This window comes from Ambystoma mexicanum, chromosome 4p, assembly GCF_040938575.1.
Source record: "Ambystoma mexicanum isolate Mex_15411 chromosome 4p, UKY_AmexF1_1, whole genome shotgun sequence".
Classification (NCBI taxonomy): domain Eukaryota; kingdom Metazoa; phylum Chordata; class Amphibia; order Caudata; family Ambystomatidae; genus Ambystoma; species Ambystoma mexicanum.
This window is the reverse complement of record NC_090927.1, coordinates 157,258,595-157,286,321: the sequence shown is the minus strand read 5'-3', so window position 1 is coordinate 157,286,321 and position 27,727 is coordinate 157,258,595.

The window sequence follows — 27,727 nt, the reverse complement described above, 5'->3', positions numbered from 1 at the left end:
CTCTGTTACCCCAACTACCAGGTCTCAACTACCTGTTGCAAATTGTTCAAGTTTCTCATAGGATGAAACACTGCTCCCCTCTCATTCATCCTCACCGTTCATTCTCTCCAAAATAAACAAAACATGCATTTTAGTCAGATTTTTCATAAGGAATGCTGTCAGACATGGTTTAATTCCATTCCCCTTTGGAATCCTTATTCTATCTTTGCCTCTCGGAGTTGCAGCATTGAGCCGAAGATGGAGCCGAATAGCAAGTAAGTATTCAGCCAGAGGCAGATGGCATTCTTTCAGCAGGAATTTGGCTGAATACTTCCTTGAAGCCGAAGGGCAATGAAATCTGATTAAAGGTATAGTCGGCATTGAGACTAATTAGATTAATTGATCGGTTGGGTTTGGGCAAGATTCAAAATACATGACAGCAACCTGTAGAAATGAAATCAATTACTGTTTTTTAATAAAACCAGTTTGTTTGTGGATTAATAAGGTTTGGGATGAGAAAACAAGTAAATTGGAGAGAACTTTTGCTAAGATTTTACATTGTGGATTAATAAGGGAAACGGGTATATCCACCTTAAAACACTGGGTGCCCGGTTCTCAACTGGGTGGTAATTGTCGAAAATGTCTAAGAAGGGCTAACGACATTTTCGGTAATTACACCCTATTTTAAAGGCGGTGCAATATTCTGAAGTCGGAATGATTGCGCCACTTTAGGAATATGGGTGCTAGTTGCTAGGAAGGGCTGGAAACCGACCTAGCAACTGGCACTCTCGTTAACCATGCCTTTGCATGGTTATTCTTGTGGCACTCCTCCAATTTCGCAAGTGCTCGAAATTGGCGCTGAACTACGGTATACAATTGGTGCCGTACGGAGGAGTGCCACAAGAAGCAGTTCTGAGGTGGGTGAGATATTTGCTACCATACTTGGCAACGTGTGTGCCCAAAAAGATCAATACTTTTGTTGGCACCACTGGAGCAATCTTGCACAATGTATAAAATGTATGACTTATTTACCTAACTTCAGGAAATTGCACCGAGCTGGTAGGCAACGTTTGCCACTGCTCTGTAGCAGCTGCATGGGCATTACATATTTATTCCTGCAGTGCAAGATGAATAAATGACTGACATGGAGACTGATACCCGCACGATGTGTGATGGTGGTACGCTTTTTGTCACTTGCCTTCACTGGTGCGTCACCTAAGGCCTGTCCAGGCCAGAGTGCAGGGCAGAGTCATGTAGCTGTCAGGTGGCTGAATTGGTCTGAGCCCAAAAGATTCACTTACCCGTCCTCCGCACAGACACACTATCCCATACTGTCCCATGCTTTGTCATGGGTCGTGTCAAGTGGAGTCACATGAATTTGGTGCCCCTGTAAAAATCAGTACCCTAGGGGTGGCAAGTATGTGCTACATTTGTTCTGTTATTAGTAGATGGTGATATGTTGGTGGGTAACAGCAATTATGACATGAGCAGTGCTGTAAAATGTAAGGGGAAGCCCGAAGTGAATTGTGCTGCATGTGGCAGGTACCCTGTACAGGACCCCTCCATAATTGCCCCCTGCCCCCTGCAGACACAGGAGGTGGGACTTGATGGTAAGGTCATGGGCTGATGTAAGTAGCAGGTGCACCAATGTCCACGTAGTTAGTAGGTCTCATGTGATATTTTTTTAAAGTTTTATAAAGAGTACACATAAGAGAATTCATGAGTAGTGTATGTATGTATGGGACATATAATATACAACGATGCAGGGCTACTGGTATGGTGTGGGTGTAGTGGAAATATCAACTTTTTTGGGGTGATGGAGGTATGTTCTCTCTGAAGCTTAGACGTAAGCAGTACATAAATAGCACTTCATTGTCACATAAATAACACATCATTATGAAGTAGGTGAAACGGTTCGGAGGAGCCGGGTAGGGGATTGATTCACTTGTTACAAATATTTCTATGGAACTGGTTTGACATTCAGCCTGTGTAGCGTTTTTGCTGTCTGGATTCTTGTTCTGTTGTGGTTCTCAAAACCTCAGCACAAGTGCATGTTGACCTATGTTTCTGTGTTATGTGTAGGAACAAAAAGAAGATCAGCTGGAAGTGTGAGCAGGAAGAAGCAGAGGCAGAGGACACTGGCAATCGTACGCGTGCAGAGAGGCACAATGTGCGGCCCCATGAAAAGTGCGGAGGAAACGCAATTCACAAAGTCCAAAACTACAGCAGACGAGAAGACCATCTCCGGGTCAGGAAACGTTTAGTTACAACACCGCACGAGAAAAGAAGCCCCAAACCACCAGAAAATAGGGCTTCAATGGGCACAATGCTGGCAGCAGTTATGTCAGCTATTACACCGTTTTTAAGACGTTGAAATAAATAATATACCAAGCAAACTTCAGAATAAGTTTGATTTTCCACCTGAACACGGTGAGTCTTGCCCCTGCCTGCTGCTTCTGTCTGCCGGTGCCTTTCTTTGTGTATTTGGAGGCCCCCGAGGCCCCTGGCAAGCCGGCTCCCACCCCGCGCCCTCTTCCTGCCTCTCCCTCTTCCTGCCTCTCCTTCCCTCCCACCTCCTGTCCCGCCCCCCTGCTCCCATTGGCTAGAGGCCTGCTACTGTTGGTGTAGCGGCAGAGCGGCACCGGCTCCATTTCCACATGAGCACAGAGACCTGCCCCTGCCTGCTGCTATTGTCTGCAGGCACGTTTTTTTTTGTGTATTTGGAGGCCCCGAGGCCTCTCGCACGCCCACTCCCACCCCGCGCCCTCTTCCTGCCATGGTAGCCTGCTGTCTGTAATCTTTGGCCAAATCACAAGGTACCTCCAGAAAGACTACTGCCATTCCACCTGTAGTGAAATTGCTTGCGGTTCTACATTTTTTTACGCAACTGGGTCGTATCAGGGGACTGTAGCCATGTCAACAGGCCTGTCGCAACCAGCTTTTTGCAAAATGTTTAATGTGGTGCTACAAGCCCTTCTGCAGCACATGTCGAATATCATTCACTTTCCACAAACAGCCGCAGAGTTGGCCTCTGTTAAATGTGCATTTTTCTCAATTGGTAGCTTTCCGAACGTTGTTGGAGCAATTGATTGCACACATGTCCGCATAGTACCGCCGCGTGCAAGGGAGCAAATGTTCAGAAACAGAAAAATGCACTACTCTCTGAACATTCAGATGACCTGTAGTGCTGACTTGCAAGTCACACATTGCTACGCCAATTTCCCTGGGTCTGCACATGATGCATACATTTTACGCAGCAGCAACCTCCCTGTGGTGATGTCAAGTATGTCGCCAGACAACAGCTGGCTGCTGGAGGATGGAGTTTACCCTCTTAAGCCATGGCTCATGACCCCAATTTTGAATCCACACAGTGCAGCAGAACAGAAATACAATGCCGCACATATCAAAACAAGGAACACAATAGAAAGTACTTTTGGACTTTTGAAAAGTCGTTTTAGGTGTTTACATGTGTCTGGAGGGGACCTTATGTATGCACCTGAGAAAGTTTGTAAAATTATTGTGTTGTGCTGCATGCTACACAATTTAGCAATTCGCTGCAGACTACCAGAACCACCATACTCAATGTGGATTGTGCGATGGAAGGTAGAGATGTGCGTCGTAATGTTATTGAACATTTTTTCTCGTGAAAGCATGTAAAGAAATTATTCCACAATGACTTTTGTAATAAAATTACATATGTAACTTTCCATTTGCATTGATAAATATTTTTTATTGTTCCACATGCGGAAAGGAGAACATTTTTAAAACACAACTGTACATGCAAAGGCATAACCACAACTATTTAACAACGTACACTATGTGCAAATGTGTGCAAAAAGAATTAGTGCAACTGCAATAAACAAGTGCATGTGACATACCTTCACAACTTGTGTGTGTGTGAATCACACCACTTCCCCAAATTTTAAAAACAGATAACCATTAACCCAAGAACTGCCATGGCCAACCAGTGTTTCTGAACTTCGCCAACTTACCAAAATCTTCCAACAACCAAATGGGAAGCATCTGACTTCACACAGTGTATGTTTTTTTCTGTCATTTTTTATTTAGTTTCCTCTTACTCTGTCGCAGAGGTCTTCTAGGCAGCACGACTTCATCCTTGGTAACATTCGAGGTAGTGGGTGCATCGCATGATTCCCCCATAGCAGTCTCCTCTTGAGATACAGGGACAGCCATGCTTGCTGTTAGTAGTGTGTACTCCTTTTCCTGCACCTCCAGTAAGTTAGTCAGTTTCTGAAGGCACAATGCATTCACCTTTGCCGCAGTTAAGCACATGTGTAATGCCTCCTTCAATGCATTCATAATTTGAGCATTTTCCCTCATTAATTCACTCTGCATTTCTGCACTCCTGCTCACTGCGCTGGCCACACGATCAACCGATGTCCACACTTTTCCCATATCACCCTTCATGTCCATCAAGGCCCCCGCCACAGTCAGCATGTCAGCATGAGCCACCGAACTGGCTTTCCTGAATGCAATCAGTTCACTCTTCAAGTGGGCACGAATTTGATCCAAAGCTAAGGTCTGCTTTTCTGAGAAGTGAAGCAAAGGATCGTCATTCTGTATACCTTCACCACTTGTTGTCTCAGTGGACTCCTCTGCTTGTGTTTGGGTGGGCAGGATGTTAACAGGGATTGATTGTGGAATGGTTGCTTCCTCTACATAATGGACCTCATTGCTATTGTCTCCATAATAATCATAGAGCATTAGCTCTGTATCATCTTGTACATCTTCAGACTCTGCGACATCTGTATTTTCAGGAGGTATTGCAGTCACTGCCTCTGCAATGGATTGCACTGTCACATCACCTCCTCAAGAGGAACCTACACAAAGCAAGACAAGAATGTAGACTTTAGACTGCTGATGCATCAACCACATTCCGATAATGGTCATTCACAATTAATGATAACTGTGACCAGTCCTTCACATGTGGTAGTGTTTGCAAGAACAGACAGTCCTTTACCAACACAATTGTATATTAACACCATGGCATACCCAAAGCACTGAAACAGACTCGCTTTACTAGAGTTGGCATGCACAAAAGTGAAGCTAATGCCCTCACACAAAGTGCTCTGTCTACAAACTAATTGCATTGTCAGGTTTAGGCCTTTCCCCCACTATACAGGACTCTCAAATGTACCTTTAACCCCCAACATCACCCACTCATGTGTCTGACCTGGGCTTCTTGAGCCTTGTCAGCCACCCGTGCACACTCACATTCCATAAGCTGGGCCCCTACAATTTTACAACCACAAAGACTATGGTCGCCAAGGGCATTCAACCAAGGAAAAAGCGCACTGAGGCCACACAAATGGGGAAAGAGCGTTATATAAATGACCAAAAACGATACAATACAATACAATAAAGGACTAGTTCTTCCACTTATCACTGCAAAGCGTATCCATGCCTCCAACACCCTCCAGGCTCCCGGGGTCCATTGCTGCAAGCACCTTCAATTCTGTAGATGTGTAATTTGGCTCATATGGAGAACCATCGCCGGGGCCCTTGCAGTGTGAAATATATTAACAACATCTTTGCCCTTTGTTATAGAACACAATTGTCCGGACCAGACTCATTGATATGATTGTTGGGGACTAGATTTCTTAACTTCTAGGAACAGAAAAGGATGTTCTAAGTACCTGTACATATCATTTATATGTAAATTCAACGTGTATAAAAGACCACATCTGATGCTTGGCACTCATGTTTGGTGTTTGGACAGTTTTTTCTTCCATAACATTTTGAGTTCCAATTTATTTGAAGTTGTGCTCTAAGTCTATCTTTAACAGGTGGCACAATGGCTCTACACAGTGGCTCAACCCCTCTTTTTTTCTTCCTCGAGACAGGTTTCAAACGAAATTTTGTTAAGTGCATCAAATGCGACGATGGTAGGCGTGGCAATATAAGTATTATGTGCTTCGTCATGAAGAGACAGATGTTGTGTGGAGGTTCTTGCAGGTGGTAAACTCTGTTTCGAGGCACGAAAGTATGATGTTGCCTGAAGCATGTTTACCATTTATTCAGATAAGGTTTCTGAAGATTTGTGTTGCCACAGTTTTTTTTAAAAATCGTAATGGCGATGGGCTGAGGTACGAAGCGTAATGTGTTGTACACTGCGGTTTTGGGTGAAAGGGGAGAGTCGCAGTGGGAGAGTGGACAAACATGATCAGAACGCGCGCTTACCTGGGTTAATATCGCTCGCGTTCCCAGCGTTTTAATTGGTTCACGGCACCGCCAAGGGTGATAATGTAGATTAGACTGTCAGCAGGACAGAAGATGTAGGACCAGGGCCTAGAAAATGACATCGTTTGTTTGTTTGTTTGTTTTTATTATTTGTAGTGCGCGCCAGACCCGAGGGTATCAGGGCTCAAGGCATAAGAATATGTTCAGCTTGGTTACATATAAGAAAAAGTAGTACTTAACAAGAGTCAGATAATACATATACATTTACATGAAAGACTATCTTCTTGATCGTATTCCTCTGAGGATGAAGGTACGTCCCCTATGTTTTTCGCCCCTGGGGAACGGGGTACGAGGCAGGGCACTGCTGATTTATCAAGGAAAGAGTCATTGAGCCTGTTAAAGGCATCAGCTGCCTCCTGGGGCTTCTCTCTCTTCCCCATATCTGAGCCCGGGGGAGGTGGGGTAGAAGAGTGCTTCCTCTTCCGGGCTGCCTTACAGGCCAAAATATTCTCGAGGACCTATAGCCTGTCCTGTATAGGCTGAACTCCCTGAGCTACAGCTCTGACTAGGGAGTCTCCCAAAACTCTTTTACAGCTTTGGGAGAGGTCTATTTCTTCCTCCTAAAGCTCCTGCTCTTGATCATTATACTCTTCCCAGTATTCCTCCCCTCTGTCACAGGCCATCTCTGACTCACTGTGAGGGGCTGTGATCTAGCACTCTATAGGTCTTGTGCTTGACCTGTCTGCTTCAGTGTCACTGGCAGAGTGCTTTCTTTTTCTCTGTTTGTTTTCAATATAATATATATTTTTTATTTTTATAATTCGCCTCTTAAATCGCAAAGACCGTTCTTCCGACGTGGATCGGATATCTGTGAGCTGTGGATCTGTGCTGTCAACCATTACGTTCGAGGAAAGAACGTTGGGGGAACAAATGCCTGATCGTCATTCCCTCTGGCATTATTATCAAGACGTAGCAAGGTAAACCGTATGATCCGTACGCGGTGCAACAAACGCTTGTAAATATAAATACGCGCATTAAATATTCACGCTGCGAGTTTATCATGCGTGTTAAATGCAAGTATAATAGAATATCTCCTCGCACCAAGTAATCATTACATTTATAAGACATAAAATATGCGCATGCTGATAGAATGGGAAAGGGGTACTTAGCTGTCGAGATCAGCAAAAAAAGAAGAGGAAAGCACCTAGAGACTCAGGGACTTATACTTACCAAGGAGCCCTCATTGGAGAACAGAACTGAGGCTAGGGACTACTGAGCCTCTGAGACTCTTGGGAAATGTAGTTTAGGTTCACCTTCACAGCTCATTCTGTTTTGTTTATTTTTATTTTTCAAGCCAGTTGGGCATACTTTAACTGTTGATAAAAAAAGAAAACAGGATTAAAAGTGAAGTTTTGAATTGCTGTTGAGCAGTGAATAAAGAAGATAAAGCATAATGCTCGCCTCCGTGTCTTTAATAGAATCAAGACTTCCTGCGCTTGGCGCATGGGCAATCTTCATTACTTGTCATTCTCTTTCAACCAGTTGGTCATATTCTGTCTGAATTTGGTAAAGGTTTGGTTTTCTCTCAGAGGAGGTAGGAAGGAGTTCCACAGTTGTGCTGCCTTGACTGGGAAACTGGATCCCCCAATGGTGGAAAGTTTAAAACGTGGTACAAGGAAACAGTTGGAATTGGCCAATCTTGTAGGTCTATTGGATGTTTTTCTGTTAATCCTTTCAGTTAAGTAACGAGGTGCTTTATTATTTAGAGATTTATGAATGATGGTGGCCATTTTTAGGCGAATTTTATCAAATGTGGATAGTTGTCTCCTGGTAGAGGAGATGTGTTCATACCTTGTTATATTTAGTGCGGCTCTCGGGGCGTTATTCTAAAGTACCTGTTTTTTTTGTCTGATGTGTTTGCTCGCACCGATGTACAGGTTGTTACAATAGTCCAGTTTGGAGTGTATGAGAGCTCTGGAGAGAATTAGGCAGCTATTAGTGGAAAGAAATTATTTGCCTGCTCTGATTAATTTGCACGTGTCTGCAGAAGAGGATGCTAGGGAATTCACCTGTTTGGTAAATGTTAGAGTGGCATCTAAGTAGAAACCTAAGGTTTTCACCTCAATGGCCACTTTGATAGCGTTACCGTCATTAGTAAAATATGCGTAGTCCGGACTTAATTCGGTCAAATGGGCAGTAGTTCTAAGGATGATAAGCTCTGTTTTATCATCGTTCAGGCAGAGTCCATGGGTGGCCATCCATGCCTGAACGATACTATAAATTCTATTCACCAAGGCCAGGTCCCTTGCATAATCTCCAGTAATAGGTAGGAGGATTTGAGTATCATCTGCATAATTTGTGTAGGCTATACCCAAATGGTCCAGATCGTCACAGAGGGGCTTAGTGAATACATTATAGAGGGTCGGCGTGACACAAGATCCCTGGGGTACACCACAAGTGATGGGGATGGGGTGAGCTGTTGCTGAGGGTGAGAAGACTCTCATAGTCCTATTGCTCAGGAATGACTCTATCCATACTATGGCTTCCTTGGAAAAATGGGCTGCTGAATCCAAGTGCTGCATATGACCCTGTGGTCTACCAAGTCGAATGCAGCCGAAAGGTCTAGGAGGAGGAGTAGTGCTAGTTGTCCATTATCTCTAAATTCATCTATTTGGGCATTAAGGTCGATTAGTGCTGTTTCCGTGCCATGTTGAGGACGGAAACAGGATTGGCGACATCCTAGTAAAAGGTTAGATTCCACGAAGTTCTGAATTTGGATGTATGCCACTTTATCTAAGATTTTTAAAAGGAATGGCACAGTAGTTATAGGCCTGTAATTTGTAGGTATAGTCGGGCCAAGGGTTTGCTTCTTAAGGAGGGGAAGTACCCATGATTCTTTCAGGTTACTGGGGACAGTACCTGATGTAAACGATGTATTAATAAGTTTAGAGATAAAGGGTGCAAGCTCTTTGGCAGCGTCCTTGATGAGTTGTGCTGGGAATTGGTCGCCCTTACAATTGGACGGTTTGAGTGCAAGTATGACCTTCTCCACCTCGATGACAGAAACTTTAGAGAAGCTGAAACGCGTTTCTTGTTTGCAATGTGGCAGCTGCCCTTTATTGGGCGTATTCAAATGTGTTTGTGAAGCTTTCTTTTGAGCTATCTTGGTTTGTAGGTTAGAGACTTTGTTGGTTAGTGCGTGCTGAATATCAGTGCACCAAGTTTTGCTTTGTCTTTTGTGCAGTTTTCTTGAGGTAGGATAGGTGTTTCTAATTCTTTTAGGATTGTGAAAAGTTCTTTCGTGCTAGATTTGGCCTGTGAGATTCTCTTGTTATATGTCTCCTGTTTAGCCAGGAGGATGTCTTTCTTGTATTGAGTTGAGATATTAATAAGGTTTGTTTTATTTTCTGCTGAGGGTAGGAGTCTCCAAGCAGTTTCACATTTTCTTTTGTCTAGTCTTAAATTTTTAGGTGTGGGGTGAACCATGTGTTGAGATGTTTTTTAGGTTTACTCTTCCTTAATTTGTGTGGGGCGATATCATCAAGGGCAGTGGTCATAATTTTATTATATTCCTCAACTAGTAGGTTGGGGTCCATATTGTCAGGTAGGGAGTTAAGATTAGGTAAGATGCGAGGAAGTATTTTGTCTACCGTAATATTTTGTTTGTTCCTTGTTAAGAGTGGATGGGGCAAGAGATGTTGACTGAGCTATGGCTAATTTAGTTGCCAATGTGAATGTCAGAAGATAATGGTCGGTCCAGATTTGAGGGGATATAGTAGTGATAGATATGTTGCAGTTGTATTTTGCAATCCAATCAAGGATCCTACCTTTGTCATGTGTAGGTAGGTTAACTTTCTGGGTGAAGCCTAGTTCTTTCACAATATTAGCTATAGCAGTGGATTGAAGATCCTTAGTATCGTTAAATCCCAAATTAAAATCTCCTAACACTAGAGATTGAGAAGTATTTTTTAGGTTGTCTGACAAAGAGGTGGAAATATCTTCAAAGAAGGTTCCAATCGGGCCTGGTGGTCTGTAGATGAGATGAATATCCAAAGTTTGGGAGTTGGCAGTGGGTATTTTAACTGATAGGCATTCACAGGATTTCAGAGTAGGTGAGGAGGCTTTAGAGACATAGCTTTATTTTACATAAGCTGCAGATCGCAGTTAATCTTTTACCTCTTACTCTGTCGCAGAGGTATTCTAGGCAGCACGACTTCATCCTTGCCAACATTCGAGGTAGTGGGTACATCCCATAATTCACTCTGCATTTCTGCACTCCTGCTCACTGCGCTGGCCACACGATCAACCGATGTCCACACTTTTCCCATATCACCCTTCATGTCCATCAAGGCCCCCGCCACAGTCATCATGTCAGCATGAGCCACCGAACTGTCTTTCCTGAATGCAATCAGTTCACTCTTCAAGTGGGCACGAATTTGATCCAAAGCTGAGGTCTGCTTTTCTGAGAAGTGAAGCAAAGGATCGTCATTCTGTATACCTTCACCACTTGTTGTCTCAGTGGACTCCTCTGCTTGTGTTTGGGTGGGCAGGATGTTAACAGGGATTGATTGTGGAATGGTTGCTTCCTCTACATAATGGACCTCATTGCTGTTGTCTCCATAATAATCATAGAGCATTATCTCTGTATCATCTTGTACATCTTCAGACTCTGCGACATCTGTATTTTCAGGAGGTATTGCAGTTACTGCCTCTGCAATGGATTGCACTGTCACATCACCTCCTAAAGAGGAACCTACACAAAGCAAGACAAGAATGTAGACTTTAGACTGCTGATGCATCAACCACATTCCGATAATGGTCATTCACAATTAATGATAACTGTGACCAATCCTTCACATGTGGTAGTGTTTGCAAGAACAGACAGTCCTTTACCAACACAATTGTATATTAACACCATGGCATACCCAAAGCACTGAAACAGACTCGCTTTACTAGAGTTGGCATGCACAAAAGTGAAGCTAATGCCCTCACACAAAGTGCTTTATCTACAAACTAATTGCATTGTCAGGTTTAGGCCTTTCCCCCACTATACAGGACTCTCAAATGTACCTTTAACCCGCAACATCACCCACTCATGTGTCTGACCTGGGCTTCTTGAGCCTTGTCAGCCACCCATGCACACTCACATTCCATAAGCTGGGCCCCTACAATTTTACAACCACAAAGACTATGGTCGCCAAGGGCATTCAACCAAGGAAAAAGCCCATTGAGGCCACACAAATGGGGAAAGAGCACCATATAAATGACCAAAAACGATACAATACAATACAATAAAGGACATGTTCTTCCACTTATCACTGCAAAGCGTATCCATGCCTCCAACACCCTCCAGGCTCCCGGGGTCCATTGCTGCAAGCACCTTCAAATCTGTAGATGTGTAATTTGGCTCATATGGAGAACCATCGCCGGGGCCCTTGCAGTGTGAAATATATTAACAACATCTTTGCCCTTTGTTATAGAACACAATTGTCCGGACCAGACTCATTGATATGATTGTTGGGGACTAGATTTCTTAACTTCTAGGAACAGAAAAGGATGTTCTAAGTACCTGTACATATCATTTATATGTAAATTCAACGTGTATAAAAGACCACATCTGATGCTTGGCACTCATGTTTGGTGTTTGGACAGTTTTTTCTCCCATAACATTTTGAGTTCCAATTTATTTGAAGTTGTGCTCTAAGTCTATCTTTAACAGGTGGCACAATGGCTCTACACAGTGGCTCAACCCCTCTTTTTTTCTTCCTCGAGACAGGTTTCAAACGAAATTTTGTTAAGTGCATCAAATGCGACGATGGTAGGCGTGGCAATATAAGTATTATGTGCTTCGTCATGAAGAGACAGATGTTGTGTGGAGGTTCTTGTAGGTGGTAAACTCTGTTTCGAGGCACGAAAGTATGATGCTGCCTGAAGCATGTTTACCATTTATTCAGATAAGGTTTCTGAAGATTTGTGTTGCCACAGTTTTTTTTTTAAATCGTAATGGCGATGGGCTGAGGTACGAAGCGTAATGTGTTGTACACTGCGGTTTTGGGTGAAAGGGGAGAGTCGCAGTGGGAGAGTGGACAAACATGATCAGAACGCGCGCTTACCTGGGTTAATATAGCTCGCGTTCCCAGCGTTTTAATTGGTTCACGGCACCGCCAAGGGTGATAATGTAGATTAGACTGTCAGCAGGACAGAAGATGTAGGACCAGGGCCTAGAAAATGACATCGTTTGTTTGTTTGTTTGTTTTTATTATTTGTAGTGCGCGCCAGACCCGAGGATATCAGGGCTCAAGGCATAAGAATATGTTCAGCTTGGTTACATATAAGAAAAAGTAGTACTTAACAAGAGTCAGATAATACATATACATTTACATGAAAGACTATCTTCTTGATCGTATTCCTCTGAGGATGAAGGTACGTCCCCTATGTTTTTCGCCCCTGGGGAACGGGGTACGAGGCAGGGCACTGCTGATTTATCAAGGAAAGAGTCATTGAGCCTGTTAAAGGCATCAGCTGCCTCCTGGGGCTTCTCTCTCTTCCCCATATCTGAGCCCGGGGGAGGTGGGGTAGAAGAGTGCTTCCTCTTCCGGGCTGCCTTACAGGCCAAAATATTCTCGAGGACCTATAGCCTGTCCTGTATAGGCTGAACTCCCTGAGCTACAGCTCTGACTAGGGAGTCTCCCAAAACTCTTTTACAGCTTTGGGAGAGGTCTATATCTTCCTCCTAAAGCTCCTGCTCTTGATCATTATACTCTTCCCAGTATTCCTCCCCTCTGTCACAGGCCATCTCTGACTCACTGTGAGGGGCTGTGATCTAGCACTCTATAGGTCTTGTACTTGACCTGTCTGCTTCAGTGTCACTGGCAGAGTGCTTTCTTTTTCTCTGTTTGTTTTCAATATAATATATATTTTTTATTTTTTATTTTTATAATTCGCCTCTTAAATCGCAAAGACCGTTCTTCCGACGTGGATCGGATATCTGTGAGCTGTGGATCTGTGCTGTCAACCATTACGTTCGAGGAAAGAACGTTGGGGGAACAAATGCCTGATCGTCATTACCTCTGGCATTATTATCAAGAAGTAGCAAGGTAAACCGTATGATCCGTACGCGGCGCAACAAACTTTTGTAAATATAAATACGCGCATTAAATATTCACGCTGCGAGTTTATCATGCGTGTTAAATGCAAGTATAATAGAATATCTCCTCGCACCAAGTAATCATTACATTTATAAGACATAAAATATGCGCATGCTGATAGAATGGGAAAGGGGTACTTAGCTGTCGAGATCCGCAAAAAAAGAAGAGGAAAGCACCTAGAGACTCAGGGACTTATACTTACCAAGGAGCCCTCATTGGAGGACAGAACTGAGGCTAGGGACTACTGAGCCTCTGAGACTCTTGGGAAATGTAGTTTAGGCTCACCTTCACAGCTCATTCTGCTTTGTTTATTTTTATTTTTCAAGCCAGTTGGGCATACTTTAACTGTTGATAAAAAAAGAAAACAGGATTAAAAGTGAAGTTTTGAATTGCTGTTGAGCAGTGAATAAAGAAGATAAAGCATAATGCTCGCCTCCGTGTCTTTAATAGAATCAAGACTTCCTGCGCTTGGCGCATGGGCAATCTTCATTACTTGTCATTCTCTTTCAACCAGTTGGTCATGTTCTGTCTGAATTTGGTAAAGGTTTGGTTTTCTCTCAGAGGAGGTAGGAAGGAGTTCCACAGTTGTGCTGCCTTGACTGGGAAACTGGATCCCCCAATGGTGGAAAGTTTAAAACGTGGTACAAGGAAACAGTTGGAATTGGCTAATCTTGTAAGTCTATTGGATGTTTTTCTGTTAATCCTTTCAGTTAAGTAACGAGGTGCTTTATTATTTAGAGATTTATGAATGATGGTGGCCATTTATAGGCGAATTTTATCAAATGTGGATAGTTGTCTCCTGGTAGAGGAGATGTGTTCATACCTTGTTATATTTAGTGCGGCTCTGGGGGCGTTATTCTAAAGTACCTGTTTTTTTTTCTGATGTGTTTGCTTGCACCGATGTACAGGTTGTTACAATAGTCCAGTTTGGAGTGTATGAGAGCTCTGGAGAGAATTAGGCAGCTATTAGTGGAAAGAAATTATTTGCCTGCTCTGATTAATTTGCACGTGTCTGCAGAAGAGGATGCTGGGGAATTCACCTGTTTGGTAAATGTTAGAGTGGCATCTAAGTAGAAACCTAAGGTTTTCACCTCAATGGCCACTTTGATAGCGTTACCGTCAATAGTAAAATATGCGTAGTCCGGACTTAATTCGGTCAAATGGGCAGTAGTTCTAAGGATGATAAGCTCTGTTTTATCATCGTTCAGGCAGAGTCCATGGGTGGCCATCCATGCCTGAACGATACTATAAATTCTATTCACCAAGGCCAGGTCCCTTGCATAATCTCCAGTAATAGGTAGGAGGATTTGAGTATCATCTGCATAATTTGTGTAGGCGATACCCAAATGGTCCAGATCGTCACAGAGGGGCTTAGTGAATACATTATAGAGGGTCGGCGTGACACAAGATCCCTGGGGTACACCACAAGTGATGGGGATGGGGTGAGCTGTTGCTGAGGGTGAGAAGACTCTCATAGTCCTATTGCTCAGGAATGACTCTATCCATACTATGGCTTCCTTGGAAAAATGGGCTGCTGAATCCAAGTGCTGCATAGGACCCTGTGGTCTACCAAGTCGAATGCACCCGAAAGGTCTAGGAGGAGGAGTAGTGCTAGTTGTCCATTATCTCTAAATTCATCTATTTGGGCCTTAAGGTCGATTAGTGCTGTTTCCGTGCCATGTTGAGGACGGAAACAGGATTGGCGACATCCTAGTAAAAGGTTAGATTCCACGAAGTTCTGAATTTGGATGTATGCCACTTTATCTAAGATTTTTAAAAGGAATGGCACAGTAGTTATAGGCCTGTAATTTGTAGGTATAGTCGGGCCAAGGGTTTGCTTCTTAAGGAGGGGAAGTACCCATGATTCTTTCAGGTTACTGGGGACAGTACCTGATGTAAACAATGCATTAATAAGTTTAGAGATAAAGGGTGCAAGCTCTTTGGCAGCGTCCTTGATGAGTTGTGCTGGGAATTGGTCGCCCTTACAATTGGACGGTTTGAGTGCAAGTATGACCTTCTCCACCTCGATGACAGAAACTTTAGAGAAGCTGAAACGCGTTTCTTGTTTGCAATGTGGCAGCAGCCCTTTATTGGGCGTATTGAAATGTGTTTGTGAAGCTTTCTTTTGAGCTATCTTGGTTTGTAGGTTAGAGACTTTGTTGGTTAGTGCGTGCTGAATATCAGTGCACCAAGTTTTGTTTTGTCTTTTTTGCAGTTTTCTTGAGGTAGGATAGGTGTTTCTAATTCTTTTAGGATTGTGAAAAGTTCTTTCGTGCTAGATTTGGCCTGTGAGATTCTCTTGTTATATGTCTCCTGTTTAGCCAGGAGGATGTCTTTCTTGTATTGAGTTGAGATATTAATAAGGTTTGTTTTATTTTCTGCTGAGGGTAGGAGTCTCCAAGCAGTTTCACATTTTCTTTTGTCTAGTCTTAAATTTTTAGGTGTGGGGTGAACCATGTGTTGAGATGTTTTTTAGGTTTACTCTTCCTTAATTTGTGTGGGGCGATATCATCAAGGGCAGTGGTCATAATTTTATTATATTCCTCAACTAGTAGGTTGGGGTCCATATTGTCAGGTAGGGAGTTAAGATTAGGTAAGATGCGAGGAAGTATTTTGTCTACCGTAATATTTTGTTTGTTCCTTGTTAGAGTGGATGGGGCAAGAGATGTTGACTGAGCTATGGCTAATTTAGTTGCCAATGTGAATGTCAGAAGATAATGGTCGGTCCAGATTTGAGGGGATATAGTAGTGATAGATATGTTGCAGTTGTATTTTGCAATCCAATCAAGGATCCTACCTTTGTCATGTGTAGGTAGGTTAACTTTCTGGGTGAAGCCTAGTTCTTTCACAATATTAGCTATAGCAGTGGATTGAAGATCCTTAGTATCGTTAAATCCCAAATTAAAATCTCCTAACACTAGAGATTGAGAAGTATTTTTTAGGTTGTCTGACAAAGAGGTGGAAATATCTTCAGAGAAGGTTCCAATCGGGCCTGGTGGTCTGTAGATGACATGAATATCCAAAGTTTGGGAGTTGGCAGTGGGTATTTTAACTGATAGGCATTCACAGGATTTCAGAGTAGGTGAGGAGGCTTTAGAGACATAGCTTTATTTTACATAAGCTGCAGATCGCAGTTAATCTTTTACCTCTTACTCTGTCGCAGAGGTATTCTAGGAAGCACGACTTCATCCTTGCCAACATTCGAGGTAGTGGGTGCATCCCATGATTCACTCTGCATTTCTGCACTCCTGCTCACTGCGCTGGCCACACGATCAACCGATGTCCACACTTTTCCCATATCACCCTTCATGTCCATCAAGGCCCCCGCCACAGTCATCATGTCAGCATGAGCCACCGAACTGTCTTTCCTGAATGCAATCAGTTCACTCTTCAAGTGGGCACGAATTTGATCCAAAGCTGAGGTCTGCTTTTCTGAGAAGTGAAGCAAAGGATCGTCATTCTGTATACCTTCACCACTTGTTGTCTCAGTGGACTCCTCTGCTTGTGTTTGGGTGGGCAGGATGTTAACAGGGATTGATTGTGGAATTGTTGCTTCCTCTACATAATGGACCTCATTGCTGTTGTCTCCATAATAATCATAGAGCATTATCTCTGTATCATCTTGTACATCTTCAGACTCTGCGACATCTGTATTTTCAGGAGGTATTGCAGTTACTGCCTCTGCAATGGATTGCACTGTCACATCACCTCCTAAAGAGGAACCTACACAAAGCAAGACAAGAATGTAGACTTTAGACTGCTGATGCATCAACCACATTCCGATAATGGTCATTCACAATTAATGATAACTGTGACCAATCCTTCACATGTGGTAGTGTTTGCAAGAACAGACAGTCCTTTACCAACACAATTGTATATTAACACCATGACATACCCAAAGCACTGAAACAGACTCGCTTTACTAGAGTTGGCATGCACAAAAGTGAAGCTAATGCCCTCACACAAAGTGCTCTGTCTACAAACTAATTGCATTGTCAGGTTTAGGCCTTTCCCCCACTATACAGGACTCTCAAATGTACCTTTAACCCCCAACATCACCCACTCATGTGCCTGACCTGGGCTTCTTGAGCCTTGTCAGCCACCCACGCACACTCACATTCCATAAGCTGCCCCCCTACAATTTTACAACCACAAAGACTATGGTCGCCAAGGGCATTCAACCAAGGAAAAAGCCCATTGAGGCCACACAAATGGGGAAAGAGCACCATATAAATGACCAAAAACGATACAATACAATGCAATAAAGGACATGTTCTTCCACTTATCACTGCAAAGCGTATCCATGCCTCCAACACCTTCCAGGCTCCCGGGGTCCATTGCTGCAAGCACCTTCAATTCTGTAGATGTGTAATTTGGCTCATATGGAGAACCATCGCCGGGGCCCTTGCAGTGCTCTTTGCTTTCCAGAAATTTTTCTCGAACCCTGCGGCGAACATCATACCAGCGCTTTTTCATTTCATCTACTGTGCGTAAGGTGTTTGATACTGCGTTAACTTTCAGAGCAATGCTATCCCAAAGGCGTTTTTTCTCAGACAGAGGGTTTCTGTGGGGCATTGCACCAAATAACAGCACTTCGTGGCTTAATACCTCGTCCACGAGGATGCCCAGTGCCACTTCACTGAACTTGACCTTTCTTTTGCGCCCTCCACTTTGAGCATCAGCATTTTTCCCACCAGCCATGGTAGCCTGCTGTCTGTAATCTTTGGCCAAATCACAAAAAGCTTACACAATTTCACAAAACAAAATTCCGAAATTGCACACATACCAACACCTTAATGTTGCACTCCTGTGCAATGTCCAAGGTCCAATTGCAGCCCAAAACGCCCCAAAAATGTACACAAAGGTCCTCAAATTGCACAAAAAGATTATTTGTTTTGGCAAAAAAACACCAGTTTGCACTCCAGTGCACTGATGTTGCTGTTGAAATTGCCAATGCTGCACCTACAGCTCATGAATTTCCCTCACAAACAACTTTCCAAAAAGGCCCACACCTTCTCACTTTGCACTCCTGTGCACTGCTGTCCTCTTAATATGGGCCAATAATGGACAAAAATGCATTAAAATGCACTGAAACCGGCAGGCTGCCACAACCGTCACTCGACGTGCAGGGCTCCAGGCAGCACGTGCTTTTGTTTTGATCTTCGGCAGCAGTTTCGTTAAACAACGATTTCCTCGTTATTTAGTGAAAGTGCTGCCGAGAATCTTCATCCGCCTGTTTCCGATGGAAACAGGTGGATTTTAACGAAAGCACTGTCGTGCTTTCCGATGACGCCCAGGCCCACTTCAGAATAGCAGTGGTGCCTGGGCGTCAAGAAATGGCGCAGTGAATTGTGCTATTTAGCAAGTTCACTGCGCCATGATGAGAATCGGTCCCCTGGTGTCTTTATTCAGTTTTGAAAATCATAAGCTACAAACTTACAAAAAGCTATTGGACGATTCCCTGTTATTAATAAAGCTTGGAAATTAATCAAATAATGTTTGGCTAGTAAATTGCAATTTGTGTTATTTATTTGTGGTATTCAGCACACTTTGTGATCAATTTGTCCAGTTTTATTAGGAGGGCTGATATAATATTTTGTTTCAAGTCTTAAAAATATTTCAGAAGATCACAAGAGAGCTTTTGAGCATTCTTCTTTTTTGATTAATATACTAATGGCCATACACTAACTATGTGTATGTATCTAATGCACTTGTATAGTTGAATGAGAATAAAGATCTCCAAAAATTAAATTCTGCACCAGAGTCCTTAATAATTGGAATACGTTTCTGATTCTTTAGTAGCAAATAGTTCAAATGCCATCTATTCATAGTATAAGGTGTGAGGAAGAATTCACAGCATTACCTAAGCAAGAATTGCCAGAATTAAGTAAAACAAGTACAGCATTACAAAAACAAATATATACTCAATAAATGTAGAGGACCTGTAAACCTGTGAAATAAATGTAAATTCAGACATATTTGGATTGAAAGTCTCTAAAAATCTGTTAGGTAATTTTCTTCAATACACCTTAATAATTCCTTCTGAGACATGGCATTACGTTTGAAATCCAAAATACAATATCCAATTTGTTTTCAATCCCAACATAGAATAATGCCAATACCACTTCTTACTAGTTTAATACATTTGTAGAAACCAGGGCAAGACGAGGTGGATCAGTAAACACATAGAACAGTTAAATGTGTATTGCCAACAATCATGTCAAGAAGAACCTGTCTGCCTTTAGAATCACTAGTGCACTTAGAAATCTGAAAGTTTAATTTCTTGTTAATTGATACAGGTTCAGCAATGTTCCTTGCCCAAAGCCTTTTGAAGATGGGAAAATATCTTTTGGCTCTTAATAGAGTGAACACCTCTGATATTACAGGATATCAGACCACAAGATAGCAAGCGTATCTGGCCTTTTCACACATTCTTATGTTAAAGACACCACTTTTTATGTATCCGTGCATGTCAATACATTTTTTGTCTATCTTTGTGGGAGGGCGGGTGAGTGCAGAGGGCAGTGGGAAAGGGTGAGTGTGGCTTGACAGAAACCAGAAGACCTATTTCTATTTTTAACAGCACAGATCAAACTGCAGGCCATTGCTGATCCGTCCAGCACGGCAGGCACTGATCCTGCCAGAAAGAAGCAGTAGATGGGGAGATGATGACTTGTTTCTTTTTGTTCCATTTCTGTCTTCAAACTGCCCCGTTCAGGGTCTGCAGCTGGTAATTGAATGAAAGACATGCATGAAGTTGGTGCCATGCATCATAAAGATTAATTACAAATGCCTGGTATTTAGTCCCCTTGCTACTTAACCATGTGATCAGTAATAAGAGGGAAAACTGTTCATTACAATTGGCAAGTATCCTTTGGAACAAACAAATGATGCTGTTGTCATGCAGGCTCTCATTGCGTGATCGTACATCATGACAGCCCTCTTGTGTCCAAGTATCATCATGCTTCATCTATGTGATGCAGGCTACAAGTAAATGTGCAGCAGAACATGTGTTAATGTATAATGAATTGTCTCAAGTCAGATGTCTTTGACACAGAACTGTTGCTAATGATTTAGAGTTACTTTAAAGTTCAGGCACACGATGGATGCATTTCAAATATTATAGATCTCATCTGGGCCACCGCAGGTAGTAATCTTAAAATTCATTACATTAAGCAAAAGTACAATCCTGTGTATTTGCAAGCAAATAATAGCATAAATGAGCAACAAAAAACCCAACAAATTAGAAGCACAAGGATGACAAAATGATTAAAACAAAGCATGAATATACAAACCATTTTAGAACACATAGAGCAACTAGTAGCATCAAAGTAATACCTACTAACCATTAACAAAGAATTCAGAAAATCAATGGAGCGGGACCAGAGATTACCTGATCACCACAAGAAGCTCGAAGGAATTGATTCAAAAATATAAAATGAATAATAATGTTCTGCATCACACTGTAATGTTTTTTCCCAGATGTGGATCCCGAGCCTGCTGGGCGTAGAGACTCTAGCTACTCCTCACTGGTGATGCCCAATGAGTCCGAGACATGGCTGGGGCTGCTGATGGTCCTGTGGAGTTTGCGCTGCACTGCCCTTTTTGGGATGGGCCAAGCCTAATTTATATATGGTCTTCCCCTTCTGTAATGGCTTGGTAGGCGAAGAACAATGGTCTGGAGGGATGCCCAGAGCTGTGCCCGTGGTTATGATTGATTCAAAAACATCCAGCCATGACCTTTTGGTTTTGCTCAAACCACAATGAGAACATCAGCCAATGTTCGTTGTATAAGAAGCAGCTTAGACAAATTGGACACAGAATATTTAAATATGATATGCACATTCGAGAAGAGAGTATTATCAAAAATGAGATAATTAAACATTAGACTATATATAAGTCCTACTCCTTAAGGTGAGCTAGGGAGGTCTCTGTACTCTTGGAGGAGACCTAGATGTGTCCCTTGATTTGTCCTTCACATGGGCGTGGTGAGAAGGTGGTTGGGAATCACTCCAGTTTGTCAAGAAAGGATGTTTAGTGATCCTGAGAAGAACTCCTTGACTGTGAGCAATACATTTACGTTGCTCTGAAGTGAAGCCATTAGATGTTGGAATTCACTCTGCGGTAGTGTAGAGGTATCCACAAGATCAGGGGAAGGAGCTTGACACGAAGCTAAACATTCTCTTGTATGACCATTGGGTGAAGAGACCAACATTCTAGCCAGATCTAAAAGGGCACATCTGTAACCCAGGTTTTGAATCACTTGCATTTGTTCCTAGTTTATTATGACACATTGTGATTAACAAAGATTCTATAACCTTCAAACATCAGAGGGGGATTTATTGGCCATTTTAAGAGTGTGTCTGGTATGTTGGTACCTGAGAAAACACTAAATAAATGGACGAGGATGGTTGTTATTCATTGTACTTCAGGTGTGATATGGTGGGTGAAAAATGAAAGAGCGCAAATTTGTATCATTTATTTTTGACGGTTTGTTGTTGTGATTTCATTTTTATTAGCTCAGAGTTTGGCTTTCAAGTGAATATGTGGAGAAAGACACTGCTCTGCCTACAGCACACTGAAGCTCCTGATGTGGACTATAAAACTGAGAGATTAGCAATCCTGGTTGAATATGCAGCTTTTTTCTAAGCATTTAGGCTAGATCAGGCAGTGATCTAATTAATGACTCTCACTGAAGAAAGATATTTAACTAAAATGAAGTGTGCCGACATGAATGCCAAGTGGGCCAAGTCTGCAGGATTCACTCGTCAGATCTCTCGAGTTCTTCAACAATCTTTGACAAAGATCAAAGGTGAGCAAGGAGGCCTACATCAAAGGGCTCCAGATGCAGGTGTCTTTTAATATTAGTGTACATTGCACCAGCCATTTTGCTTTTGTTCTTTTATCTGACAGGAAGCACAGCATAGTGAAACCATGCAGGATAAAAGGGCACCTATTGAAATACATCAGGAGTCTATACCTTCATACATATATCAGTAGCTCTTCTAGTCAGGTCCAAAGAACAGGGCGATTACTGCTGCTACAGTTCCGACGACACCGCACTGTGACTCACACCCATTTGGCTGTCAGCCGCCCACAATCAGTCCAAAATCAGTGGTGTTTCTTTGGTCAGTCTGCCTGCTCTTTCAGCAGTAGTTGTCTCCACAGAGGACAGTGTGGTACTTGGTAGGTGTGTATCTAGAGTGTACCCAGAGAGCGTGACATGGTTATGAACGAACTACAGGTGTGAAACTAAAAGGATTTGACATTTGGGGCTCAGAAAATCCTTTTTGAGTGAGTTGGTGACTAGTGCCTAAATATAACATATGGTTTCTTAAGAGGAAATCAAAATATGTTCCAGAATGAAAGAGCTTCTTTCTCCAAGAGCAGGGAAGCCTTTAACATTCATTAAAGATAGAAAGCTGAATTGGATGTCTCACAGTTCGCCTAGTAGCTTTATACGAAGGAACATACTTGGGGCTTATCCATGTATAGCCACTGGTGGAGTTTGGCAGTCTGCTAGAAAGATGTGTTAAGAGACAAAAGGTGTAGGCTATTTGAATTTGTAAAGGGTGTAGGTTTCTTTTAACCTCCCATCCCCTCAGATTCTGGGTTCTGGAAGAGTGTGGCCTTCTGTAAATCTCAAAATCATTCCTTTTTTTTTTTTTTTTTTTAAGTTTCTCACCTCTGCACAATTAGTCTCAGTGTGATCTTGCAGGATTTATTCAGTGACCATGTTCTTTTTTAAATTCACGGTTTTACCTTTGTACCTTTGCCTATGCATCCCTAATAGTCAGCATTTTGTGTATGTCTTCACAGATGCTCTCCGTTAAGAATGGTGTAGTCCCTGAAGCGCTATTGGAGCAAGCCTTTTGAGAGCCTTACAGCTCCCTGTCAAATGTGGTGGTGTTTTCAGAAAGCACTGTTCGATATGATTGCCATACAGGTGCTCCCTGCCAAAAATGGCAGTGTTTTTGTAAAGCGCGATCCTTGTGAGTGTCCTACATGTCCACCCTATGGAAAAATGTTTGGTATTGAGCATAATCGCAGCATCATCTTGCGAGTGCCCGACAGGTGGTCTCTGCTATAAACAATGTGGTGCTTGTAAGTACTATCATAGCGTCTACTTGTGTGTGCTCCATGCAAGGTAGTTCCATGTTGTGGCCCTAATGTTGCTCTTGGATCTCAAGATACCCACTGCTGTAAATCAGGCATATTTCACATTCTGGATGAGCAGTACTTCACCTTCCGACAACATGGGCAACAAGAAAATAGCAAGAATTAGCACCTATTTTATTTTTAAAGAACCTTTGACTACAGCAGTAGAGAATGATCTCACAGATTATATTTCCAAAAATGGGATATCATTGTTACCGCAGACTATCACTTCAGGGAGCAGGGATAAGCTGTAAATTAAGGCCTCAAGGAGAAATGGCAGGAAATAGGTTGATTAACAAATTAAACACAGATTTAAAAGATAGTATTGTTGCAATTTTGAAATCAGAGGATGATGCCCCTTTATTCAGGTCAAGAAAAAAGTGTTACTTTTCAGAAAAGGCAGTACGGGAAATGACAACGTTATAATTCATTGATGAATCTAAAGTGCAGCTGGAACTCTGGTGTACAAAAAATGAATGGTTTTAAATTACACTCACCTGCAAGAAAGCAAGTGGAAACAGACAATCCAACTAAATACACTTTAATGCAAACTGTGAGGGAGGGGGTACCCATAAATCAGGCAATCTTAAAAATGCTAGATTAGTGGTCTCAACTGTAATGACTATCTCTGAACTAAGTTTGAAAATTCAATTAAAAACAATCGAAGATAAGATTTAAGATGTAGTCCAATGGAGAGCCTTTAATCTGCCTGTTCACGAGTATGACGAGCAGCCCAAAGCTACACATATGTGCTGCACTCCTGCTACTGCTTGCCACAGGTAGTGTCAGGCAAATGAGCCTGTGAGTTGTGCACAAGCTCGAATAATCTGCAATACCTCATTACTTAGGTATACAACCGGAAACCTTGGGAGTTTAGAACAAAGTCTCGAACCCATAACTGCTTGTTATTGTACGTTTGAGCCTTTGGTGAACAAAGACACTTTTCCAATTAGTAAAGTGGCTCAATGGATTAAGACGAGAATCATGGGTCCCTCTATCAACCAAACATAAGTGTTAATGGCAATGTGGGTTGCTTGGGTAGGTGCCAATCCCAAAACATGACAGAGGCTTACTTATTTTGAGAATAAGATAGTCAAGCCCTCAGGCGATTTAAGAATTTTGTTATTGGCCAAATATTTTTTACCACACAGTTCTTTGGCAGAGAAAGAATGGCTGCATAGTGACTTGTTCAATGGAGGTACTGTGTCTCTAGATGTGTTAGCCATATGCTTGTCTCGGGGGTGGGGTGGGTGGAGGGCTTTTATAACATCATTTGTGTCAGTTACACTCTCGTTAGACTTGCCTGTGCTAGCTTTGAACACAGGGGGCTGGGTGACTAGCCACAAGAAGTATGTACTGTGTCTTTTGACTGTCCTGCTGGTGTTTTTTTTTTTGAATACTCTGGTTGTGGGAGATACGTTCCAGGAGAAATCTGCTGTGTCTGTTATCAAGTTCTGCTTAGTTGATCTGCCCTCATGAAACATGACCATTATAGGCACACAACTATGATAGCTTTCTAACGATCAGCCACACTGATACGAAAAGCAGTAAGGGATGCAATTCTTGAGATCTTGCTGTACTATTGGCCCTTGAAGTGTAGTTAGAAATAAAGATAAGGGTAAATACGGAGTGGTGCCACATTTTGGGGGTAGAAAATAATACTTATTGTAAGTTGTTTGCGGGGACTTAACACTTTTTCTAGGAATTAGGTCCTATGTCTTTACCTATCTTTGCTAATATGTCATGAATCTGCCATGACATCTGTTATTGCATTCATCTGTTACTGTCTCTTTACCGCCACATTTCTATCTCAGCTGACACCTCTTTTTCTGTGATGTAACCATGCTTACTCTCTCACTGCTGCTGCATAATGGGATACTAATATATAGCATGCAACTAATATAACTTCAAAATAAAAAGGAACTACAACTGTCTGTCCAGTACATATGACACATTATTGTTTACATGTCTTCTAGAGTTTAATAATATACATTTGTATGCAAATTCCCAGACTCATAGAGTTAATTCCAGATTGTTATTTTTGTATTGCGCTATTTGGCTTGTGGAGCCAAAAGTAGCTCCTGGTGGTATCCAGTGATTGCATCCAATACAAACCAATGAATGCCAAAACATTGAAAAAAAAAGCATAAAAAAAAGCATTGAATTCATTGTTTTCATAGGTAAAGTTTTTATTTTAATTATAATGGGTTTTAAGGGATAAAAAATGGGGATTGAGGGGGGCCCAAAACCCCTTTAAAAACTGTTTTAAAAAAATGCATTTGATGCTTTTTTTCTGTCGCTTTTTAGGTGCTAAGGCATTCACTGCTTTGGCATTCGATGCTATCACTATAAACCCTCCTGGTAGCTGTTTATGTCAAGATAAGATAACGAGGTTCTACTAGGCACTGTGCAGGAGCTAAGTAGCTCCCAGCAATTTCAAACCCTGCTACAGAGTGAGTTGAGCCTCATTGTTTGTGAAACTGAATTGTTTGTGTGTGTCCTTCCTTTTTTGTACTTTTATCTTTTTTCCTTTTGTTTCCTGTCTTTTTATGCTTGTCATATTTTCAATGTGTATGTTTTGAACACAATTTTTAAAAAAGGAACCTTGTAAATGGTATCTTCATTAACATTATATACAGGGTAAAATAAACAGTCAATATTATGAATTAAGTTTTCAATTTGATGTTCTTACATTGAAATAGATCATAGGATTTTCACAAACCAACACTTTTTGTAACACACACACTCTTCATTTTGTTTTTATCGGCCTGTAATATTCAGAAACGTACGTTAAGTGACGAAAGCAAAGGCCTCAAAGTGGAGCAGAGTCCCTCTGCAGTCAGCTGTGCTTTTTATTAGTACAGCCATTTATTATGTCCAATATTTACAGAAGAGCCAAAACACATATCCTCAAGTGGGATCAACCGTGTACATTGTCTTACCCCAGAATAAGCAATCATTTGAGTTTCAAATAAAGACATTGCAAGCACTATGCTCAACACTAAAATCATAGTCCTCAGAAAAGACTGTGCATTCTCTGATCACATGCTTATCAGTCAAGCAATATTACCTGAACTGGGGGGTATTTTTCCTGATCTATTTATTTACTGTAGCTTTCACCCCCGCAGCGGGGGGATGACTTGGTCGGTAATGGCCTGCCACTCCTCGCCAAGGGGGTGAAAGCCATTTGCACCCCGGTATTTAACTACGATGCAAATGGCTAGTTCAGCGCTGAGTGCGCATGCCAATATCCAAATGGACAAAAAAAAAGTCACCATTAAAATGGAAAAGGGACTAGGTCCATTTTCGGATGACCTCAGCCATAGCAAACATGTTATGTTAAAAAATGGCCACTGTTATCCGCAAAGGGGCCTAGTTTATTTTATGCCATGGGTGCGGGTCGGTGATTGCCCAATTATGCCCGGGAAAGGCAGATTGTGACTGTTCAATCTGTCTTTCCTGGGTGGGAATGGACACGAAGTGCAAGGTGTGTAGTATTTATAAACCGCATTTCCAATATTCCTGCCATTCAGCTACTTTTTTCTACCGTAAATGCAATGTAGATTTTAATAGCAATGCACAGTGTTTAAAGCTACAAGTCCAGTTAATGCCTATCACAGCCAAGGGATGTCCCTGCTAGTGCTGAACACATTTGCAATTGTGTAATGCAATTTGTTTACCATTCTGTCTTGCAACGTTACAGTTTACATTGTAGTCAGATCGTTTCATAAGCATTAGATTTAATAGATTAGATATTGTATCAACATAAGAATTGTATTATATTGTTACACAATGTAAAAACTCACCAGACGACCTTCTGCAGCCCCTCATTGGCGGTCACGGTACTGCATAAATCTTTCCCATGTCAATAGTTTATACATTGTGTGATTGGTGTCCCAGGGATTAATACCCTAACCGGCCTCGCTGCCTCCCAAGAACTGGTAAATCTGGATTGATCTTGTGTCTAAGCACAGCCTTTTTTGCATATGTCTACTCACTCTTCAGTCTGTCAGTTTAACAAAATGCATATAGCAAAGTTCACATACTGTGCAATATCTTTACATTACACGCTTATTTGTGTTCCTATTTAGGTAAACACTTTAGACAAGCGTTACTTATATGCCTGGATCTACAGATTTAAATAAGCTTGTTTGGTATTTTGTTTAACCTTAAGGTCTGTACATCATGTCTTATTTAGTCAATATTAGGTTATGGTATTAGGTATTGATACTGCACCCATC